Here is a 24,079-nt window from a genome sequence, read left to right on the forward strand (position 1 = left end):
ATTGGGTGCAGTTCCAACTCTGGCGATGATTCCTGGAGGCGTTGCTGGAACCAGAAAGCTGCCAAGCCTTCAGATTGGCTGGCAACACTCAAAGCCAAAATGTCCTCTACAGATAAGGTCGAACGTTTCGCCATTAGCTAATTAAAGTTTCGCGGCTGGGTCGGAAAACCCGCCACTCATAAAACCCTGGCCCAGTGTTCCAGATCCACGAAAAATCAGTTTGGGAAGGGAGCAGAAATAACTTGCATTCCATTAACATTTTTTTTATCTCTTGAAATTTTAGTTTTAGGTTTCCTGTTTTGAAATAATTTTGCCTCTGTATTGTAGGCAGTAATAGCGTTAGGAGTCTGATTGTACAGGACTACAACACTCCATCACATCATTTATACTGGCCAACTAACATAGAATCCCTACAGTGTAGAAGGAAGCCATTCGGCCCATCGAGTCTGCACCGACCACAATCCTACCCAGACACTATTCCCATAACCACACATATTTACCCTGCTAATCCCCCTGAGATCAGTTTAGCATGGCCAATCAACCTAACCCACACATTTTTAGGACTGTGGGAGGAAACCAGAGCACCCAGAGGAAACCCACGCAGATTCAGGGAGAATGTACAGACTCCATACAGTCACCTGAGGCCGGAATTGAGCCCGGGTCCCTGACACTGTGTGGCAGTAGTGCTAACCACTGTGTGGCAGCAGAGCTAACCACTGTGTGGCAGCAGTGCTAACCACTGTGCCATCGTGCCGCCCCAACATCAAGGCTAACTAGCTGAAAACCACATAGGAAATATAGAGTCTGGTGGAAAACAGGAGCACAGAATTTGCATCCATCATTCCTGTGCTAAGTTCCCACTTTTCAGATACTATTTTGTTTTAAAACTGGAAAACGTAGTTGAAGTGACCCAAAGGAGTAATGTGTTGTGAGTAAAGAGGAGCCTGTAGATGCCACATCAAAGGTTATTGCAGAAAATAAAAGCACATCGTGTAAGGGGTAAGATATTACCCTAGATACAAGATTGGCTGGCTGACAGAAAGCAAAGTATGCATAAACAGGTATTTTTCTGACTAGCAAGATGTGATGAGTGGAGTCCCTTTGGGTTCTGTGCTGAGGCCTCACATTTTACAATTGATATCAATGACTTAGATGAGGAGACTGAAGGCATGGTAGATAAATCTGCAGATGACACAAAGATAGGAGGGGAGTATGTGTTGAAGAGGACATACAGAGGGTGCAGATGGTTATAGATACATTGAGTGAGTGAGCAAAGATCTGGAAGATGGACTATAATGTGGAAATGTGAAGTTGTTCACTTTGGCAGGAAGAATAAAAAAATAGATTGATGTTTAAATGGAGAACAGCTGCAGAATTCTAAGGTGCTGAGGGAATTAGGTATTTTAGTGCATGAGTCACAAAACTTAGTACGTAGGTACAACAAGTAATTAAGAAGACTAATGGAATTCTATCCTTTATTGCAAGAGGAAATGAACAAAGAAGTAAGGATTTAGGCTAAAAGTAAGGATCTTATGCTTCAATTATACAGGACATTGGTGACACTGCAACTCAAATACTGTGTGCAGTTTTGCTCTCCTTATTTAAGGAAGATTATAAATACATTCAAGGCAATTCAGAGGATGTTCACTTGATTGATACCAGGAATGAGGAGTGTGTTGGCTTATGAGGAAAGGTTAGGCAGACTGGGCTTATTTCCACTGGAGTTTAGAAAAGTGAGAGGTGACTTGATTGAAGTACATAAGATCCTGAATGTTCTTGACAAAGCAGATGTGGAAAATATACTTCCTCTGGTGGTGAGTCCAGAACAAGGGGCACTGATTTAAAATTAGTGTTTGCCCTTTTAAATCAGAGATGAGGAGAACATTTTTCTGAGGGTTGTGCAACTTTGGAACTCTCAGCCTCAGAAGACAGTGAAGGCAGTGTCACTGAGTATTTTTACGACGGAGGTAGATAGATTCTTTGCTCTGTCGTGGCAAATCCTTCATCTCTCCTTTTTTAACTTAACCCATTTTTCTCCATCTCACCTCAAAATGCACTCTGTTGAATGCAGTCCTCATTCAAATAGTCCGTATTCAAGTCTAACCTTGTCAATGAGTATCATTCATCTTTTGTACAGCAGGAAGTGTCATAACTGAATCAGATCCTTAACTTCCCAGTCATCTGTACAAAACTCCTTTCCAGAAGCAATCACTGGGATGCAGCCAGCAAGGAGAACCCAGTGTGATTTAGATTTCCCATTCTCCAACTGACCAGGACTGAGGACAGCTGTAACATTCCAACATTCCTGAGTGAAGCTGGTTAACTTGGATCAGGAATTAAACCTCTGATCGATTGATCTGTTCACTTGAATGTGAAATCAGGCAGGAGATTTATCTACTGGGTCATTAGGAGATCTTAATTTGTTTCTTCTCATTTAAACTATAAAATAAATGCCAATCTGTGCTTATTCTTCTGACAGGTGTTAACACTTTTCAGCACACCAGTGTTGTTATTTTTGTGAGTCTGCCTCTTCTCCTTATCATTATCCTGGCTCTGGTGCTGAGTACAAGGAAATGCAAAGCTGCAGGTAAGAAATTACTGTAACCCAACTTTAGCTTTTACACATTTCAGCGAATGTGGCATTGTTGGAAAAAACTTGGAGTGGATATTGCCTCTTGTTTATATTTTTTAAATTATTTCTACTTATAGCTATAACTTATAACAACATGTAATCTATTAGGATAATGTGCGGCGAGTCCCGTTCTCTGATTATCACTGTGTGCACTTACCTATATTGTTTCCCGATCAAAGAATGTTTTGATCTTTAAATTCTCATTCTTGATAACAAATCTCACCAGGACCTTGCCCCTCCCTATCTCTGTAATCTCCTCCAAACACACAACCCTCTCAGGTATCTGCTTGCTCGAATTCTGGCCTCATGAGCTTTCAAAATTCTGATTGCTTCACCACTGATGGCCATGCCTTCAGTTCTTTAGGCCCTGAGTTCTGAATTTTCCCCCTTACCCCTCTCTGTCTCTCTATCTCACTTTCCTCCTTTAAGATTTTTCTTAAGACGACCTCACTGATCAAGTTTTTGGTCATCTGACTTAATGGATGAAATTTAATGCCTTCCGCTGAGGTCGATTTAGTGTCAGTGGGGGAATATAATTGGGCAGGGGGTTGATGAGTAAAGACCCCACTGCCTACCCTCCTTTGGCCCAATTAATTTGGGGGCAGGAAATCTCGGCGACAGCCTTCCTGCTCTGCTGCCAGTTGAGGCTGTTAATACCACTGAGTGGTATTGACCAGCAGCAGGTGGGGGTCTCACCCTGCAGGGATCTCAAAAATTATGTGTGGTGCGGGGGTGAAGGTCCCTCGATGTTGGGCAGTCGATGCCTGATCAAAGGACCCACAATAACAGGAAGTGGGGGAATTGCTGAGAAGCTTCTCTTACTGGCAAACCCTTTTTCCCTTCCCTCCATCACTCATCTGTGGCCTGGGTTGCTCTGCAATCCTCGGCTTCACGAGGGTGTAATGCCTGCAGCAGCCACTGTTCCCATGTTGTCGCTGCAGAGCAATGTAAAGCCTTCAGTCTGTAATTGGTCAGGAGTTTTCAGAGTCAGGATTCCCATTCTGGGGTGCGAGATCTTGGGGAAAGCTACTCAGTTATTGGCCTGATAGCCACATAATTCATAGAATAACATAGAATCCTTACTATGCAGAAGGAAGCCATTCAGCCCATCGAGTCTGCACCGACAACTCTTTACCCAGGCCCCATCCCTGCAACCTCCGATATTAACCCTGTTAATCTCCCTGACACTGAAGCACAATTTAACACGGTCAATCAGTATTTACTGTTGAGAAAAGCATAGATGTTAGGGAACTTGGGGAAATAAATAGTGATGTCGAGGAGTGTACATATAACAGAGAAAAAGGTGCTGGAAGTCTTAAAGCGCATCAAGGTAGATAAATCCCCAGGACCTGATGAGGTGTATCCCAGGACATTGTGGGAGGCTAGGGAGGAAATTGCGCGTCCCCTAGCCGAGATATTTGAATCATCGATAGTCACGGGTGAGGTGCCTGAAGATTGGAGAGTGGCAAATGTTGTGCCTTTGTTTAAAAAGGGCTGCAGGGAAAAGCCTGGGAACTACAGGCCAGTGAGCCTCACATCTGTGGTGGGTAAATTGTTGGAAGGTATTTTGAGAGACATGATCTACAGGCATTTAGAGATGCAAGGACTGATTAGGGACAGTCAGCATGGCTTTGTGAGTGGAAAATCATGTCTCACAAATTTAATTGAGTTTCTTGAAGAGGTAACCAAGAAGGTAGATGAGGGCAGTGCAGTTGATGTTGTCTACATGGACTTTAACAAGGCCTTTGACAAGGTACTGCATAGTAGGTTGTTGCATAAGGTTAAATCTCACGGGATCCAGGGTGAGGTATCTAAATGGATACAAAATTGGCTTCTTGACAGAAGCCAGAGGGTGGTTGTAGAGAGTTGTTTTTCAAACTGAAGGCCTGTGACCAGCGATGTGCCTCAGGGATCAGTACTGGGTCCACTGTTATTTGTCATTTATGTTAATTATTTGGATGAGAATATAGGAGGCATGGTTAGTAAGTTTGCAGATGACATCAAGATTGGTGGCATAGTGGACAGTAAAGAAAGTTATCTCCAATTGCAACGGGATCTTGATCAATTGGGCCAATGGGCTGACGGATGGCAGATGGAGCTTAATTTAGACAAATGTGAGGTGATGCATTTTGGTAGATTGAACCAGGGCAGGACTTACTCAGTTAATGGTAGGGCGTTGGGGAGAGTTACAGAACAAAGAGATCTTGGGGTACATGTTCATAGCTCCTTGAAAGTGGAGTCACAGGTGGACAGAGTGGTGAAGGAGGCATTCGGCATGCTTGGTTTCATCGGTCAGAACATTGAATACAGGAGTTGGGACGTCTTGTTGAAGTTGTACAAGACATTGGTGAGGCCACACTTGGAATACTGTGTGCAGTTCTGGTCACCTTATTATAGAGAGGATATTATTAAACTAGAAAGGGTGCAGAAATGATTTACAAGGATGTTACCAGGACTTGATGGATTGAGTTATAAGGAGAGGCTGGATAGACTGGGACATTTTTCTCTGGAGCGTAGGAGGCTGAGGGGTGATCTTATAGAGGTCTATAAAATAATGAGGGACTCAGATCAGCTGGATAGTGAATATCTTTTTCCAAAGGTAGGGGAGTCTAAAACTACAGGGCATAGGTTTAAGGTGAGAGGAGAGAGATACAGAAGTGTCCAGAGAAGCAATTTTTTCACACAGAGGGTGGTGAGTGTCTGGAACAATCTTCCAGAGGTAGTAGTACAGATGGGTACAATTTTGTCTTTTTAAAAGCATTTAGACACTTACAGGGGTAAGATGGGTATAGAGGGATATGGGCCAAATGCGGGTAATTGGGACTAGCTTGGGGTTTAAAACAAAAGGGCGGCATGGACAAGTTGGGCTGAAGGGTCTGTTTCCATGCTGTAAACCTCTATGACTCTAATGAACATAACCCGCACATCTTAGAATCATAGAATCCCTACAGTACAGAAAGAGGCCATTCAGCCCATCGAGTCTGCACCGACCACAATCCCACCCAGGTCCTACCCCCATATCCCTACATATTTACCCACTAATCCACGCATCTCAGGACATTAAGGGCAATTTTAGCATGGCCAATCAACCTAACCCGCACATCTTTGGACTGTGGGAGGAAACCGGAGCACCCGAAGGAAACCCACGCAGACACGAGGAGAATGTGCAAACTTCACGCAGACGGTGACCCAAGCCGGGAATCAAACCCAGGTCCCTGGAGCTGTGAAGCAGCAGTGCTAACCACTGTGCTACCGTGCCGCCCTTTGGAGTGAGGGAGAAAATTTCTATCACACTTCTGACTTGTAGAGGGTGGACGCAACTTGGGGAATCAGGAGATGAGTTTCTCCAACATCTAACCTGTTCTGATTGTTGCAGCATGTATATAGCTACTCCAATTAAGTATCCACAGTGAGGTCTAGAGCCCAGTGGCTAATAGCACTGTCACACATATCTTCCACCACTTTGCTAATGATTGAAGGTAAACAAATGCTGTGGTAATCTTATGGATTAGGTTTGTACATTTTTTGTGATCAGGACGTTTTTCACATTGTTGGTTAGATGCTACATATTGTAGCTGTAATGGCACAGTTTGGTTTGGCAACTAGTCATGGAGAAGAAGTCTTCAGTACATGATCAGAATGTTGTTAGGATCCCTAACCTTTACTATATTCAGAGCATTTAGTTACTACTTGATATCACATTGAGTGAATTGAACTGTGAAGACTGGCATCAGTAATATTTGGGACCTCAGGGGGCTGAGTCTTAACACTTGTTGTGTAAATGTTTGGAAATTCTTCAGAGATGTCTGTCATTTTGTTACAATGATTTTCATATTTGAGATTGTGGTCCATTTTGAAACAGTATTTATTAGAATGTAAGAAATGTATAAGGAAAACTGAGTGCAAGGTAACAGGTGACCTCTATATGAACAGGTTTGGAAAGACAAGAACCAAAACCTCTGCAACCTGGGGAAAATACAAGAGATGCATCTCAGCTTTATTTAAATATTAATAAAATTCAGCAAATGCAAGGTAACATTCAAACCCTCATAATGTAATGAAAATTTTACAATGGCTGTGCTCTGTTTGTTCTTGCAAATTGTGCATCCTTTTTGGTATTTTCCAGTTGCACCTATAAAAAAACACAGCAATGTATGTTTTTATTCATTCACATTAAAATATCATGTTGAATGCAAACACACTTAATGTTAACATGTATAATGTCCTAACTATGTTACAGGTTGTGGGTTTTGCACCAACAAAAATGTGGTTTGCACACATTGATTCAAAATAGTAACAATAGGTTTATTGAAGGAGTTGTTGCCTGTACAGAGTAGAAAATGAAACTAAACAGGAGCCTGTGAAACATCCCTATGACATCGTCATCAAATTATGTGACTTGCTCTTAAAACAATCACACAACCACTTCAACATATAACATCTCTTCCTCTTTAGTGCTGTGGTCATGACAACAAGTTACTATGGTATTATACATAAAATCAATCATACTCTAGATTTGGTACTATGCACCATTAATCATTATACACAGTCAATAAGAAAGTTGAACAGGAGGACATCTATTCCTGTTTGATATTATGGAATTTGCCTGTCCTTGACCCTAAAAGTATGATTTGGAATTTCAGTAGACAATTCTGCTGGAATTTTATCGCGTCGCCCGCTCAAGGCTCGTAAACCGCCGCTCGAGGCCAATGGAGAATGCCATTCTGCGAGCCTCACCCACCCCGATTTCGGGTCGGGCATGCTGGTAAAATTCCGGCCATCTTTTCTTGGAAATAATTCTGCATCATTCTCACATGGTATTGTCGCAAAGACACAATCATCAGGCAACTCAGATTCAATTAAGTCTTCTGTAGTAGTATTCACAACATCAGGGACTAAAGGAGCTGCTACTTCTGTAGATATTCAGATAAATAATTTTAAGATGACAACAATTGGTCAGCATGACGTTGCAAACTAGTTCATCTTTGCTTTGAACCGGGTAAAAAATTGGGCCTGTTTTTGCTAAAACTATGGCTGGTACCCATTTCTTACTGCTGGCATAATTGCGCGCTAACCAATCTCCTTCAAATGAGTATTGTTTTGCCCTCACTTCTCACCTAGCAACTTGAGTTTGTTGTTGACACTCAACTGTCTCTGACGTTTCGAGAGGTAGTAACAAATTTAATGTATTTCTCAAATTTCACTGTAAGCGTCGTAATACCGGTGAACTTTGGGTAGTCACATGAGTAGTGTTTCTATAAGATGCCATGAAGCTATTCTTGCTTTATAGAAGCTTATAAAGAATGTTTCAAGGATTGTACGAATCCATTAGTTGATGGATGATAAGGTATGGATTTTATATGCTGAATACAATTTACTTTGAGTCAATCCTCAAACTTTTGTGAATTAAAATATGAGCCAATATGGCTGACAATCTGTTCAGGTTTACCAAATCTTGCAACAATGTTATCAAACTTTTCAATGATTTGCTCATATGTAGTAGATTTCACGATAACGTCTGACAACTTTGAGTGTGCATCAATTATGACTAAGAACATGTAACCCTCAAAACGATCAGCAAAAATCTACAGTCAATAGTTATAGAGTCATAGAGGTTTACAGCATGGAAACAGGCCCTTCGGCCCAACTTGTCCATGCCGCCCTTTTTTTTTAAACCCCAAAGCTAATCCCAATTGCCCGCTTTTGGCCCATATCACTCTATACCCATCATACCCATGTAACTATCTAAATGCTTTTTAAAAGACAAAATTGTACCCTCCTCTACTACTACCTCTGGCAGCTTGTTCCAGACACTCACCACCCACTGTGTGAAGAAATTGCCCCTCTGGACACTTTTGTATCTCTCCCCTCTCACCTTAAACCTATGCCCTCTAGTTTTAGACTCCCCTACCTTTGGGAAAATATATTGACTATCTACCTTGTCTATGCCCCTCATTATTTTATAGACCTCTATCAGGTCACCCCTCAGCCTCCTACGCTCCAGAGAAAAAAGTCCCAGTCTATTCAGCCTCTCCTTTTAACTCAATCCATCAAGTCCCGGTAGCATCCTCGTAAATCTTTTCTGCACTCTTTCTAGTTTAATAATATTGTTTCTATAATAGGGTGACCAGAACTGTACACAGCATTCCAGGTGTGGCCTTACCAACGTCTTGTACAACTTCAACAAGACATCCCAACTCCTGTATTCAATGTTCTGACCAATGAAACCAAACATGCTGAATGCCTTCTTCACCACTCTGTCCACTGTGACTCCACTTTCAAGGAGCTATGAACATGTACCCCCAGATCTCTTTGTTCTGTAACTCTCCCCAACGCCCTACCATTAACTAATAAGTGCTGCCCTGGTTCAATCTACCTAAATGCATCACCTCGCATTTATCTAAATTAAACTCCATCTGCCATTCATCAGCCCACTGGCCCAATTGATCAAGATCCTGTTGCAATCCGAGATAACTTTCTTCACTGTCTACTATGCCATCAATCTTGGTGTCATCTGCAAACTTACCAACCATGCCTCCTATATTCTCATCCAAATCATGAATATAAATGAGAAATAACAGTGGACCCAGTACTGATCCCTGAGGCACACCACTGGTCACAGGCCTACAGTTTGAAAAACAACCTTCTACAACCACCCTCTGGCTTCTATCATCATGTTGATTAAAAATAACAACAACAGCTTTATTGAAACATAGAAAGTAGAAGTAGGAGTAGGCCATTTGGCCCTTTGAGCCTGCTCCGCCATTCATCTTGATCATGGCTGATCATCAAATTAAATATCCTGATCCCCCCTTTCTCCCATATCCCTTGATCCCTATAGGGTCAAAAGATATATCTAATTTTTTTTTGAAATCAGACAACGTTTTGACCTCAGCTACATTCAGTGGTCATGAATTCCACACATTCACCAACTTCTGGGTGAAGAAATTTCTCCTCAACTCAGTTCTAAAAGGTTTACCCCTTATCCTGAAACTATGACCCTTAGTTTTTGGCTGCCCCACCAATGGGAACATTCTTTCTGAATCTACCCTATCTAACCCAGTTAGAATTATATAAGTTTCTATAAGAACCCTCTCACTCTTCTAAACTCCAGTGAATATAATCCTCGTCAATTTAGTCTCTCCTCAAATGACAGACTTGCCATCCCAGGAATGAGCTTGGTAAACCTTCACTGTACTCCACAGATCAGCTAGATAGTCAATATCTTTTCCCAAAGGTAGGGGAGTTTAAAACTAGAGGGTTTAAGGTGAGAGGGGAGAGATACAAAAGTATCCAGAGGGGCAATTTTTTCACACAGAAGGTGGTGAGTGTCTGGAACGTCTGCCAGGGGTAGTAGTAGAGATGGGTACAATTTTGTCTTTTAATAAGCATCTAGACAGTTACATGGGTAAGATGGGTATAGAGGGATATGGGCCAAATGCGGGCAATTGGGACTAGCTTAGGGGTTTAAAACTAAAGGGCGGCATGGACAAGTTGGGCCGAAGGGCCTGTTTCCATGCTGTAAACCTCTATGACTTTATGACTCTATGACTCTAATCAACCTAACCCGCATATCTTTGGAGTGAGGGAGGAAACTTCCATCACACTCCTGACTTGTGACTTGTAGATGGTGGACACAACTTGGGGAATCAGGAGATGTGTTTCTCCAACTTCGAACCTGTTCTTGTTGTTGCAGTATGTATATAGCTACTCCAATTAAGTATCCGCAGTGAGGTCTAGAGCCCAGTGGCTAACAGCACTGTCACTCATACCTTCCACCACTTTGCTAATGATTGAAGGTAAATGAATGGTGTGGTAATCTTATAGATTAGGTTTGTACATTTTTTGTGATCAGGACGTTTTTCACATTGTTGATTAGATGCTAAGTATTGTAGCTGTAATGGCACAGTTTGGTTTGGCAACTAGTCATGAAGAAGAAGTCTTCAGTACATGATCAGAATGTTGTTAGGACCCCTAACCTTTACTATATTCAGAGCACTTAGTTACTACTTGATATCATATTGAGTGAATTGAACTGTCTGAAGACTGGCATCAGTAATATTTGGGACCTCAGGAGGCTGAGACTTGACACTTGTGGTGAAAATGTTTGCAAATTCTTCAGAGATGTCTGTCATTTTGTTACAATGCTTTTCATATCTGAGATTGTGGTCCATTTTGAAACAGTATTTATTTACTAGAATGTAAGAAATGTATAAGGAAAACTGAGTGCAAGTTAACAGGTGACCTCTATATGAACAGGTTTGGAAAGACAAGAACCAAAACCTCTGCAACCTGGGGAGAATACAGAAGATGCATCTCAGCTTTATTTAAATATTAATGAAATTCAGCAAATGCAAGGTAACATTCAAGCCCCCTTAATGTAATGAAAATTTTACGATGGCTGTGCTCTGTTTGTTCTTGCAAATTATGCATCCTTTTTGGTATTTTCCAGTTGCACCTATAAAAAAACACAGCAATGCGTGTTTTTATTCATTCACATTAAAATACCACGTTGAATGCAAACACAATTAATGTTAACATGTATAATGTCCTAACTATGTTACAGATTGTGGGTTTTGCACCAACAAAAATGTGGTTTGCACACATTGATTCAAAGTAATAACAATAGGTTTATTGAAGGAGTTGTTGCCTGTACAGAGTAGAAAATGAAACTAAACAGGAGCCTGTGAAACACCCCTAGACATCGTCCTCAAATTGTGTGACTTGCTCTTAAAACAATCACACAACCACTTCAACATATAACATCTCTTCCTCTTTAGTGCTGTGGTCATGACAACAAGTTACTATGGTATTATACATAAAATCAATCATACTCTAGATTTGGTACTATGCACCATTAATCATTATACACAGTCAATAAGAAAGTTGAACAGGAGGACATCTATTCCTGTTTGATATTATGGAATTTGCCTGTCCTTGACCCTAAAAGTATGATTTGGAATTTCAGTAGACAATTCTGCTGGAATTTTATCGCCTCGCCCGCTCACGGCTCGTAAACCGCCGCTCGAGGCCAATGGAGAATGCCATTCTGCGAGCCTCACCCACCCCGATTTCGGGTCGGGCATGCTGGTAAAATTCCGGCCATCTTTTCTTGGAAATAATTCTGCATCATTCTCACATGGTATTGTAGCAAAGACACAATCATCAGGCAACTCTGATTCAATTAAGTCTCCTGTAGTAGTATTCACAACATCAGGGACTAAAGGAGTTGCTACTTCTGTAGATATTCAGATAAATAATTTTAAGATGACAACAATTGGTCAGGAAATTTGTTCATCTTTGCTTTGAACCGTGTAAGAAATTGGGCCTGTTTTTGCTAAAACTATGGCTGGTACCCATTTCTTACTGCTGGCATAATTGCGCGCTAACCAACCTCCTTGTTCAAATGAATGTTGTTTTGCCCTCGCTTTTCACCTAGCAACTTGAGTTTGTTGTTGATGCTCAACTGTCTCTGAAGTTTCTAGAGGTAATAACAAATCAAATGTATTTCTCAAATTTCACTGTAAGGGTAGTAATACCGGTTACCTTTGGGTAGTCACATGAGTAATGTTTCTGTAAGATGCCATGAAGCTATTCACACAACTTGATAACGAGCCTTGCTTTCTTGAAGCTTTTAAAGAATGTTTCAAAGATTGTACGAATCTTTCAGAGAATCCATTGGTTGATGGATGATAATTTTATATGCTGAATACAATTTACTTTGAGTCAATCCTCGAACTCTTGTGAATTAAATTGTGAGCCATTATCACTGACAACTGTTTACCAAATCTTGCAAATGTTGTCAAATTTTTCAATGATTTGTTCAGATGTAGTATATTTAACGATAACAACGTCTGACCACTTTGAGTGTGCATCAATTATGACTAAGAACATGTAACCATCAAACCGACCAGCAAAGATCTACATTCAATAGTTGCCATGGCATTTTAGTCCACCCCCAAAGGTGTAAAAGAGACAATGGTGGTCCATGCACAGTATTGACACTGTCCCACATTTTCTTCAATCTGAGCATCCAGACTTGACAACCAAAGATAATTACATGGTAATTCCTTCATCCAAACTATACCAGGATGTTCTTCCTGTAGTTGTTCAAGAACTCTTCCATGCAGACAGGATGAATGGTCACTTGTATTACCCAAAATAGACACCCAGTTTAGACCAACTCAACATTCTTGACAGATATGGTTTCAAACCTGGATGCGTATGATGCGTTCCAGCTATCATTTCTTTCAATACCATATCCATCATCTTTCTCATCACAGGATTATTTCTGGTATGTCTCTGAACTTGAGAAGTTGTCACATTCAAATGATCCACTAGTGAAAAATCAATAATATTTGAAAAACGAGTTGGGAACATCTGCTCAATAGGTAAAGGCGAGCATGATAATGCATCAACATTAGCATGGCGCTTTGATTGATGATACTTTATGTTGTAGGAGTGTGCAGGCAAGTAGAGTAACCATCTTTGCAAATGGCAAGCGGCTAACAAAGGTATGCTTTTAAATGGCTCAGAAAAATAGTTAAGAATTGAAGATCAGTTAATAACATAAAATGACCATATAAATAATAATGATATCTTTGTGTGCCAAAGTTTATACACAATGCTTCTTTTTTTTTAGCTGAGCATATTAGATTCAGCATTAGTCAGATTACGCAAAGCAAAACCTATTGGTTGTTCTTCTCCCAAAGGCATTTTATATAAAATGATTGCCCCCACTCCACAAGATGAAGTGTCAGAAGCAAACAGTAATGGTAGTTTTGGATTAAAATGAAACAATACCTCAGACTTCTGCAAAGCATCTTTGACATTCTTGTATGCTTTCGCACATTTGTTGCCCAGTTCCATGACTCTTCCACACAAATGTTTTTCAATGGCTTGAATAATGTAGCTCAGTTAGGAACAAATTTGCCATTATAATTACTAATCCTAGAAAATACCTCAATTGTGTCACATTCATCCATGTTTTTACATAGGCCTCACTATCAATAACATGACCTCAATACTGGACCTGATGTCTGGAAAATGTCACATTTTTCTTTCTGGTGAAGGAGCAGCGCTCCGAAAGCTCATGATACTAAATAAACCTGTTGGACTTTAACTTGGTGTTGTGAGACTTCTTACTGTGCACACCCCAGTCCAACGCCGGCACCTCCACATCAATCTCCATGTTAGTAGGCCACTTAACTACGGAATCATCCAGGATCTATGTGATTCATCCTGAATGGATAAAAAGTTCAGTTGGAGCTCTTCATAATGTTTCTGGACATTCTCTTCTTCACAGTCATAATTCTCTTCTTCTATTCTTTTTGTAGAATGCAATTTGTTCTTCTCCTTGAATGTATCCAGATTATTCTTCTGAATGTTCTTCTCAGGGGAAGCTGATCTAGTCCAACAGGCATTTGCAATGTGAAACATTTTGCCACAATTCTTGCATTAATTATCCCTACTCCAGCTGAAAGGCCAATTTTGGAACATCTCAAGAATCATAGAAACCCTACAGCACAGAAAGACGCCATTCGTCCCGTCGAGTCTGCACCAACCACAATCCCACCCAGGCCCTACCCCCATATCCCTACCTATTTACTCACTAATCACTCGAACCTACGCATCTCAAGACACTAAGGGCAATTTTAGCATGGCCAATCAACCTAACCCGCACATCTTTGGACTGTAGGAGGAAACTGGAGCACCCAGAGGAAACTCACGCAGACACGAGGAGAATGTGCAAACTCCACACAGACAGTGACCCAAGCCGGGAATCGAACCCAGGTCCCTGGAGCTGTGAAGCAGCAGTGCTAACCACTGTGCTACTGTGCCGCCCTATGACATGCTTGTTGCCATCTCATGGACAGTTCCCAACTTGTGGATCTTCATTCCTGCACCAAATTGTGAACCCTGTTTAGCAGCCAGTTCCATCAACACCACAATTTCCACTGCTGTCATTAAAGCCAAAGCATGTTCAGTAAACAATCTTCTTTGGATAGCCTCATTTTGGAGACCATAAACTAGACAATCTCGAAGAGTATCTTCTAATGACTCACTAAACTCACAATGCTGTGCCAGCCTTTTTAAGGTTGCCACAAACTGAGCAATACTTTCGCTTTCCACTTAATTCCTTTGTTGGAACCAGAATCGTTCTGTAATTATCAGTAACTTTGGAGAGTAATACTCTTCAAGGATCTTTGTCAAGTCACTATGTTTTGATTCCGGGCTTTGCTGAATGAATCAAGTTCTGGAGCAAATGAAAGCTTTTATACCCATTGTACTGAGGAAAGTTGTGAGGTGGAGATGCCAGCGTTGGACTGGGGTAGGCACAGTAAGAAGTTTCACACACCAGGTTAAAGTCCAACACGTTTATTTGGATTCATGAGCTTTCGGAGTTCTGCTCACCTGATGAAGGAGCAGCGCTCCAAAAGCTCGTGATTCCAAATAAACCTGTTGGATATTAACCTGGTGTTATGAGACTTCTTACTGAGAAAAGCTGGTATAAGCAACTCTTTGCAATTTTATTCACTTGTACAAAGCACTGAAACTGCTCTACATAGGAGCTCCATGATTCAGTTTTTAAAATTGAAAGGTCTCATGGCTCCCAGTTGACTCATCAGGCCCGATTTTACCATCAAGGGGTGGGGGGGAGGGGGGGGCAGCGGTTGGTGGGGAGAGCAGGGGGGTCCGCTGCCATTCTGCCTCTGCTCAGTGAGGGGGAAAGGTGGGTCTGCTGCTACTCTGTGTGTGATCAGTGGGGTAAAAGGGGGCAGGGGGCCATGATCGGTCTGGGTAGACAGGGGTTGGGGGGATAAGGGGGACAGTAATGTTGTGGGGGTGGGGCAATGTCTGTGGGGGCCAGGGGGAGGCATTATTCAGCCCAGGAGCAATGTGGCAGGGGAGCGTTTTTATATTTTCTTTTACTGTGTATGCAGTTGGAGGCGCCAAACGGAGCTGCAATGTTTCGGGTGCGTTAAGCCCCGCCCACAGGCTTCTGCAGCACAATTCAGAATCGCTGCTATTTTTTTAGGCAGAGTGTGTATGGGGGCGCCTGAGAACGGGTACAAAAGTCAGATCTGAAAAACTCCCAGTTTCAAGTTCGCCCAGCACTCATAGAGATTTACAGCATGGAAACAGACCCTTCGGCCCAACTTGTCCATGCCGCCCTTTTTTTTAAACCCTGAAGCTAGTCCCAATTGCCTGCATTTGGCCCAGATCCCTCTATATCCATCTTACCCATGTAACTATCTAAATGCTTTTTAAAAGACAAAATTGTACCCTCCTCTACTACTACCTTTGGCAGCTTGTTCCAGACACTCACCACCCACTGTGTGAAGAAATTGCCCCTTTAGACACTTTTGTATCTCTCCCCTCTCACCTTAAACCTATGCCCTCTAGTTTTAGACTCCCCTACCTTTGGGAAAAGATATTGACTATCTACCTTGTCCATGCCCCTCATTATTTTATCGATCTTTATAAGATCACCCCTCAGCCTCTTACGCTCCAGAGAAAAAAGTCCCAGCTATCCAGCCTCTCCTTATAACTCAATCCATCAAGTCCCGGTAGCATCCTAGTAAATCTTTTCTGCACTCTTTCTAGTTTAATAATATCCTTTCCATAATAGGGTGACCAGAACTGTACACGGCATTCCAAGTGTGGCCTTACCAATATCTTGTACAACTTCAACAAGACATCCCAACTCCTGTATTCAATGTTCTGACCAATGAAACCAAACATGCTGAATGCCTTCTTCACCACTCTGTCCACTGTGACTCCACTTTCAAGGAGCTATGAACATGTACCCCCAGATCTATTTGTTCTGTAACTCTCCCCAACGCCCTACCATTAACTGAGTAAGTCCTGCCCTGGTTCAATCTACCTAAATGCATCACCTCGCATTTATCTAAATTAAACTCCATCTGCCATTCATCAGCCCACTGGCCCAATTGATCAAGATCCTGTTGCAATCCGAGATAACTTTCTTCACTGTCCACTATGCCATCAATCTTGGTGTCATCTGCAAACTTACCAACCATGCCTCCTATATTCTCATCCAAATCATGAATATAAATGAGAAATAACAGTGGACCCAGCACTGATCCCTGAGGCACACCACTGGTCACAGGCCTCCAGCTTGAAAAACAACCCTCTACAACTACCCTCTGGCTTCTATCATCATGTTGATTAAAAATAACAACAACAGCTTTATTGAAACATAGAAACTAGAAGCAGGAGTAGGCCATTTGGCCCTTCGAGCCTGCTCCACCATTCATCTTGATCATGGCTGATCATCGAATTCAATATCTTGATCCCCCCTCCCTCCCATATCCTTTGATCCCTATAGCGTCAAGAGATATATCTAATTTCTTCTTGAAATCGGACAATGTTTTGGCCTCAGCTACATTCGGTGGTCATGAATTCCATACATTCACCAACCTCTGGGTGAAGAAATTTCTCCTCAACTCAGTTCTAAAAGGTTTATCCCTTAACCTCAAACTATGACCCCTGGTTCTGGGCTGCCCCACCAATGGGAACATTCTTTCTGAATCTACCCTGTCTAACCCTGTTAGAATTATATAAGTTTCTATAAGATCCCCTCTCACTCTTCTAAACTCCAGTGAATATAATCCTAGATGATTTCGTCTCTCTTCAAATGACAGACCTGCAATCCTAGGAATCAGCTGGTAAAACTTTGCTGTACTCCCTCTATTGCAAGGACATTCTTCCTCAGATAAGGACTCCAAAACTGCACACAATTCTCCAGGTGCGGTGTCACCAATGCCCTGTACAATTGCAGCAAAACATTTCTATCCCTGACCCTATACTCCAATCCTCTCGCTATGAAGGCCAACATTCCATTTGCCTTCTTTACTGCCTGCTGTACCTGTGCACTTACTTTCAGCGACTAATGCACGAGGACTCTAAGGTCTTGTTGAGTATCCTCCTCTCTCAATTTACATCCATTCAAGTAATAATCTGTTTTCCTATTATTGCTACCAAAGTGGATAGCCTCACATTTATCCACATTATACTGCATCTACCATGCAGATGCCGACATATGCAACCTGTCCTAATCACGCTGGAGCATCTCTGCATCCTCTTCACAGCTCACCTTCCCACCCAACTCTGTATTAGCTGCAAATTTGGAGATAATACATTTGGTTCCCTCTTCCAAATCTTTGATATATAATGTGAACAGTTGGGGTTCTAGCACAAATCCCTGCAGAACCCCACTAGTCACTGACTGCCAATCAGAAAAAGAAGATCCATTTATGGCAATTCTTTGTTTTCTATCTGCTAACCAGCTTTCTATTATTAGGAGCTGTTGCCTGTACAGAGTAGAAAATGAAGCTCCACCAAGCTTGTGAAACACCTCAATGACATCACCAACAAATCATGTAACTTGCTCTTAAAATAATCATGCAACCATTTAAATATATAACAACATCCTAATCACTTTCCATTTTCACTGTTAGATCTTCACTATGGACAGTTGTAATTCAAGTACTTTCTAAAGCCAAGTTTACAGCATGCTATGGATTTTATGCTACTCAAAGATCCCAGTTAACAGTTCCTCCAAAACATCTTCCAAAATAAGACCACTACCAGTGAGCCTATTCACAGTTACCCAAGAAAAAGCCTGTTCCAGTTTGTTCATTGAAAGCAATTGGCACTCATGACCAGGAATTGATCTGGAAGTTTCTACAATGTAGTTCAAATTAGAAACATTAAGAAACTATGGGGCAAACATCCAATGTTTGGATCATCAGAGACTGGACATACAATCAAAGATGCGCATCGGGAGCCCATGTAAGCCCTAATTAATGCTGACCTCTTTGGGAATGGCCCAGGAAGTTTGAACTTCTGATGGGCAATTCCCCAATCCCTGGGATCCTCCAGAAAAGTCACTGACTTGGAGCTCTGGAGTCAGTGCAATTGTACTTAGCTGGATAGTTACCTAGGAAATGTTAGATAGAGAAAAGATGGACTAACAATTTGGTGACTACAGGCTGATCCTGCAAACAGTCATGCTGGTTTCCTCTCCCCTGACTTCCTGTCTACTGCCATGACTCCCAAGTAGCCCTATGACTACCTGACTGGCCCACTGACCCATTTACTGCCCCACAACCACCCAACCTGCCCTCTGACCACCCAACTACCTTCCCCGACCAGACCTGACTAGCTCCCACAACCCAACATCCCTCTGGCCTCCAACCACCGCTGCCCCCCCCTCCCCCCCACCCCCTGACAATGCCTCCGATCATCCGACTGTCCCGCAACTACAAAACCTGACCAACTGTCCGCTCCCCGACTACCAGACTGACAATTTCCTAACCCCCACTACACCCTGCCCCACCCAACTCTCTGACTCTCCTCTCGTCCAGACCTAAGAACCCCCACACCTGACTAGCCCCGCCTGATCCAACCTGAATAGACCCAACGCACATACCACCTAACAACATAGCATCTCGCCCACATGCCATACTACTCAAAACCACCTCACCCACCTGCCACATTACCAATTTACCTCATCCACTTATACACCCTCCCACCTCATCCATTCACTAACATTCACATTGCAGCTTTAAACTTATCATATGGCAGCCAGTGCCCCTGACTCTACAGCACTGCAACAGGGCTTATTTGGGAACTCTGGGCTAGGAAGGCTCAGAAAGAGGTGTGGAACAGCTTTGAGGTGGATGAGAGATTGAGAAAATAGAACATAGAACAGTACAGCACAGAACAGGCCCTTCGGCCCACGATGTTGTGCCGAGCTTTATCTGAAACCAAGATCAAGCTATCCCACTCCCTATCATCCTGGTGTGCTCCATGTGCCTATCCAATAACCGCTTAAATGTTCCTAAAGTGTCTGACTCCACTATCACTGCAGGCAGTCCATTCCACACCCCAACCACTCTCTGCGTAAAGAACCTACCTCTGATATTCTTCCTATATCTCCCACCACGAACCCTATAGTTATGCCCCCTTGTAATAGCTCCATCCACCCGAGGAAATAGTCTTTGAACGTTCACTCTATCTATCCCCTTCATCATTTTATAAACCTCTATTAAGTCTCCCCTCAGCCTCCTCTGCTCCAGAGAGAACAGCCCTAGCTCCCTCAACCTTTCCTCATAAGACCTACCCTCCAAACCAGGCAGCATCCTGGTAAATCTCCTCTGCACTCTTTCCAGCGCTTCCACATCCTTCTTATAGTGAGGTGACCAGTACTGCACACACTATTCCAAATGTGGTCTCTCCAAGGTCCTGTACAGTTGCAGCATAACCCCACGGCTCTTAAACTCCAACCCCCTGTTAATAAAAGCTAACACACTATAGGCCTTCTTCACAGCTCTATCCACTTGAGTGGCAACCTTTAGAGATCTGTGGATATGAACCCCAAGATCTCTCTGTTCCTCCACAGTCTTCAGAACCCTACCTTTGACCCTGTAATCCACATTTAAATTAGTCCTACCAAAATGAATCACCTCACATTTATCAGGGTTAAACTCCATTTGTCATTTTTCAGCCCAGCTTTGCATCCTATCTATGTCTCTTTGCAGCCTACAACAGCCCTCCACCTCATCCACTACTCCACCAATCTTGGTGTCATCAGCAAATTTACTGATCCACCCTTCAGCCCCCTCCTCGAAGTCATTAATAAAAATCACAAAGAGCAGAGGACCCAGCATTGATCCCTGCGGCACTCCGCTAGCAATCTGCCTCCAATCCGAAAATTTTCCATCCACCACCACCCTCTGTCTTCGATCAGACAGCCAGTTACCTATCCAATCGGCCAACTTTCCCTCTATCCCACACCTCCTCACTTTCATCATAAGCCGACCATGGGGGACCTTATCAAACGCCTTACTAAAATCCATGTATATGACATCAACTGCCCTACCTTCATCAACACATTTAGTTACCTCCTCAAAAAATTCAATCAAATTTGTGAGGCACGACTTGCCCTTCACGAATCCGTGCTGACTATCCCGGATTAATCCGCATCTTTCTAAATGGTCGTAAATCCCATCCCTAAGGACCTTTTCCATCAAGAAGCTGGTAATGTGTCAATGATTGCTGTTCACTGGAAGATCCGGGCCAAAACCTCACATTGAGAGACTGCTCTCGCTTAAATCTCACCCATATTTAACGTCTATCTCAGTTAACAATCTGATATTAGTTGTACTTTGAGCCTTTATCACTTCCCCATTGTGTAGTTATACGTTTTCTGAGCTGTCATCCGACAGCCACGAATTGCCTCCAACACTCAGCACAATCAAATGTTTCCAAAACTATCTGAGATCTAGCACTAATGATTCAATACAGTCTAAAAATCTTGTTCAGACAATATTGTTTTTATTGATTCCTGTTTCCAAATGATTTAAATATGTCTCATTAGCAATGCAGCAGTTTTGTAGAAATGCCTGACACAATTTCTCTAAAATCAAACAATTCTCATGTTCTAATCAGAAAACCTTTCATTTTCTAGGGGGCAATGAGATGCCGGTGTCTGCGACAAGTAGGTTTGATGCAGATGCAATTTTCAATCGAAAAACAAAACAAACCAGTAAGTAGCTTTTTTTCATTTATGGATGTGGGTGTTGCTGGCTAGATCAACATTTATTGCCCATACCTAATTGCCCTTGAGAAGGTGGTGTTAAGCTGCCTTCTTGAACCGCTGCAGTCCTTGTGGTGTAGAGAGGGGAGGGGATATTCAATACATGGAGGATTGCAGTAAGTTACAAGAAGACATTAACAAACTTGAAGAATGCACCCACTTCAACCAAATCAGTTCAAAAGGAAAGATACCCAGCTCATTCTCTCCTGATCGGTATAATCTCAGATTTCAAGTACCATCCTTGTGAACTTTATGTGCACCTTCTTCAGTGCCCCCATGTCCTTTTGTGGAAATACCATCAAAATTGTGTAGAGATTGAGAGGTCTATTCAATAATTGATAGAAGTTTAGCATAATTTCTCTACTTTCCAATTCTATCCCTTTTAAAAAGAATGTTGGCTTTGTAAAGAACAAAGAACAAAGAACAGTACAGCACAGGAAACAGGCCCTTCGGCCCTCCAAGCCCGTGCTGCTCATTGGTCCAACTAGACCATTCGTTTGTATTCCTCCATTCCCAGACTGCTCATGTGACTATCCAGGTAAGTCTTAAACGGTGCCAGCGTGTCTGCCTCCACCACCCTACTTGGCAGCGCATTCCAGGCCCCCACCATTCTCTGTGTAAAAAACGTCCCTCTGATATCTGAGTTATACCTCGCCCCTCTCACCTTGAGCTCATGACCCCTCGTGATCGTCACCTCCGACCTGGGAAAAAGCTTTCCACTGTTCATCCTATCTATACCCTTCATAATTTTGTACACCTCTATTGGGTCTCCCCTCATTCTCCGTCTTTCCAGGGAGAACAAGCCCAGTTTACCCAATCTTTCCTCATAGCTAAGACCCTCCATACCAGGCAACATCCTGGTAAACCTTCTCTGCACTCTCTCTCTAAAGACTCCAAGTCCTTCTGGTAGTGCGGTGACCAGAACTGGATGCAGTACTTCAAATGTGGCCTAACCAGCATTCTATACAGCTGCAACATCAGACTCCAGCTTTTATACTCTATACGCCATCCTATAAAGGCAAGCATACCATATGCCTTCTTCACCACCTTCTCCACCTGTGCTGTCACGTTCAAGGATTTGTGGACTTGCACACCTAGGTCCCTCTGTGTTTCTATGCTCTTGATGGCTCTGCCATTTATTGTATAACTCCCCCCTACATTAATTCTTCCAAAATGCATCACTTCGCATTTATCTGGAATAAATTCCATCTACCATTTGTCCGCCCAATTTTCCAGCCTATCTATATCCTGCTGTATTGTCTGACAATGTTCATCGCTATCCGCAAGTCCATCCATCTTTGTGTCATCCCCAAACTTGCTGATAACACCAGTTACACCTTCTTCCAAATCATTCATATATATCACAAATAGCAGAAGTCCCAGTACAGAGCCCTGCGGAACACCACTGGTCATGATGTGGAGATGCCGGCGTTGGACTGGGGTAAACACAGTAAGAAGTTTAACAACACCAGGTTAAAGTCCAACAGGTTTATTTGGTAGCAAAAGCCACACAAGCTTTCGGAGCTCTAAGCCCCTTCTTCAGGTGAGTGGGAATTCTGTTCACAAACAGAGCTTATAAAGACACAGACTCAATTTACATGAATAATGGTTGGAATGCGAATACTTACAACTAATCAAGTCTTTAAGAAACAAAACAATGTGAATGGAGAGAGCATCAAGACAGGCTAAAAAGATGTGTATTGTCTCCAGACAAGACAGCCAATGAAACTCTGCAGGTCCACGCAACTGTGGGAGTTACAAATAGTGTGACATGAACCCAATATCCCGGTTGAGGCCGTCCTCGTGTGTGCGGAACTTGGCTATCAGTTTCTGCTCAGTGACTCTGCGCTGTCGTGTGTCGCGAAGGCCGCCTTGGAGAACGCTTACCCGAATATCAGAGGCCGAATGCCCGTGACCGCTGAAGTGCTCCCCAACAGGAAGAGAACAGTCTTGCCTGGTGATTGTCGAGCGGTGTTCATTCATCCGTTGTCGCAGCGTCTGCATAGTTTCCCCAATGTACCATGCCTCGGGACATCCTTTCTTGCAGCGTATCAGGTAGACAACGTTGGCCGAATTGCAAGAGTGTGTACCGTGTACCTGGTGGATGGTGTTCTCACGTGAGATGATGGCATCTGTGTCGATGATCCGGCACGTCTTGCAGAGGTTGCTGTGGCAGGGTTGTGTGGTGTCATGGTCACTGTTCTCCTGAAGGCTGGGTAGTTTGCTGCGGACAATGGTCTGTTTGAGGTTGTGCGGTTGTTTGAAGGCAAGAAGTGGGGGTGTGGGGATGGCCTTGGCGAGATGTTCGTCTTCATCAATGACATGTTGAAGGCTCCGGAGGAGATGCCGTAGCTTCTCCGCTCCGGGGAAGTACTGGACAACGAAGGGTACTCTGTCCACTGTGTCCTGTGTTTGTCTTCTGAGGAGGTTGGTGCGGTTTTTCGCTGTGGCGCGTTGGAACTGTTGATCAATGAGTCGAGCGCCATATCCTGTTCTTATGAGGGCATCTTTCAGCGTCTGGAGGTGTCTGTTGCGATCCTCCTCATCCGAGCAGATCCTGTGTATACGGAGGGCTTGTCCGTAGGGGATGGCTTCTTTAACGTGTTTAGGGTGGAAGCTGGAGAAGTGGAGCATCGTGAGGTTATCCGTGGACTTGCGGTACAGTGAGGTGCTGAGGTGACCGTCCTTAATGGAGATGCGTGTGTCCAAGAATGCAACCGATTCCGGAGAGTAGTCTATGGTGAGCCTGATGGTGGGATGGAACTTGTTGATGTCATCATAGAGTTGTTTCAGTGATTGTTCACCATGAGTCCAAAGGA

General features: G+C 42.9%; 1 protein-coding gene across 1 annotated transcript in view; it reads left to right on the forward strand.

The window, feature by feature from the left end:
• LOC144505023 (uncharacterized) overlaps positions 1–24,079 on the forward strand; it is a 296,824-nt gene that overhangs the window by 75,814 nt on the left and 196,931 nt on the right. The window lies entirely within an intron of this gene.

This window comes from Mustelus asterias, chromosome 16 (assembly GCF_964213995.1).
Source record: "Mustelus asterias chromosome 16, sMusAst1.hap1.1, whole genome shotgun sequence".
Taxonomy (NCBI): Eukaryota; Metazoa; Chordata; class Chondrichthyes; order Carcharhiniformes; family Triakidae; genus Mustelus; species Mustelus asterias.